Genomic DNA, 1,891 nt, shown 5'->3' on the forward strand with positions numbered 1-1,891 from the left:
GACTGGGTTTGGGAACATAACGAGTGAGATGGAAATTAGCAGGTTAACACAAACCTTTCTGGGACTGGATTCATGAAAATCTTCTTAAGAAAGAAGTTTGTGTCTTAAGGTAAATTCCAAGAAGTTTGTTGAAATGTTCCCAAATGCAATTCTTCTTATTCTTCTTATTCTTTTTTTTTTAAGATTTAAAATATTTTCTAAAAACAACATTTTTTTTAAAGAAGAAAGTGTTGCAAGTGTTGGTGTTATCTTGATTGTATGGTGGTTCTTGCTGAAGCTCCTGGTGAACGGTGCAGACACCTCAGCTCCCTCTCGGATGGCAGCCACCAATCCTCGGCCCAGGAGCGTGGCAGCGAGCCCTCTTTCCCACCTCGTCTTCCATTGTTCCAGCACCACCACCTCAGGCAGCCACTGGCAGTCTCCTCTTCTTCTTGCTGCCCGATCTCCTCAGCACCGCGAGGGCTCTCAGTAGTGAGGGCTCTCTGACAGTGTGTGCCTGCTTCCTCCCAGGCTTCGGCACCAATGTAACAACGTTCGTAGATCAGGAAGAAGGAGGCAGGAACCGGCGAACATTTGAACATAACTTTAATAACAAAATAAAAACAAAACTGAAAACAGCATGACAGCCCCTCATGGTTGACTGAATGCTGCCCGAAATTTATAAAATTTTAATTTAAGAATACTTGAAAAATGAAGAAAAGTAAGAATATAGGCCCAGTCCTAAACATGACCCTCAGTGGGGCATAGGCAGAGAAATGAGATTATATGAATTCCTACAAATTTACCATCAATTTGCCAAAATGTAAAATGGTTTCAAATTTCCCATGAGAATATGTTGGACATGATGCCTTTACTGCCACTGAATTTCAAATCCAGTTTAGCATCCTGAAGAATATTTAAACTATTATGTCACTTTAACTGCATTTGCTGCCATATCCCTAACATGACAATACAATTGTGGTCTCTTTTTGTGACTTTCAATGAGACACAACTGTGCCTACTATTCTTTTGAAGACTGTGCCAAGTTTCCCACCCACAAAGCCAAAGCATGATCTAACCAACATGAAATGTTCCTGTGACACCCCTAAAGAAGAAATAAATAGATTTGAGGAAAATTAAAGGAATGTTACACGAATGGAGTTGGTACTTGAAAGGTTTTCGAGTTTGTATTTTTGAATTTCATTTGTAGATGAGCAGTTGAGTTGCTTGAGGTTGCTATTTTGTACCTCAAGAGATTTCTCAAGCAATGTTTCCTTAAATTCCTTGGAGGATGAAAGACAAGAAATAATTGGGACATTTGTTGGTATACTGTAAGAGTGCAGATAATTCTATCTTTAAAGAATTTGATGAGACATTTTTTAGTTTATTTTGAGTTCTGATTGCAGGTTTTTGTATCTTGGTACACCTATTTGTTGGGTCTTTTTACTCAGGAGAAACATCTGGGAGCAAATAGAAACTCTTTCTTTATTTAATCTCATTGTGGACTTTCCAAACACGTTTTTTCTCCAGTGCGCCAGAAGATGGCAGACATGACTTTATGTGGGGGCCCAATGGAAAAACCATTTAACAGTGTGGCAGGATATGTTGTGTTGCCTTGTGTAAAGCTGTTTTTGTTTGGCATTTTTTTTAAAGAATGGTGCCTATAAACAGGATGAGGATGATACATAAGACATCAAAAAAAAAAAAAAAAAAAAAAAAAAAAACAGGCTAACATGGTGTAATTTCCCCAGCTAGGAGCATCTAGTCATCTAATGGCTTTGTCCATTTCAAAGAGGGATTTTTTGGGTTACTTAATTGTGATTGTCATTTGTCATTCGTCAGTCTAATGGTCTTAACAGGCTCTGAGACCTAGTTTAGTCTATTTTGTGACATGAACTATGCGTCATGCAAC

This window comes from Cyprinus carpio, chromosome B22 (assembly GCF_018340385.1).
Source record: "Cyprinus carpio isolate SPL01 chromosome B22, ASM1834038v1, whole genome shotgun sequence".
Lineage (NCBI taxonomy): Eukaryota > Metazoa > Chordata > Actinopteri > Cypriniformes > Cyprinidae > Cyprinus > Cyprinus carpio.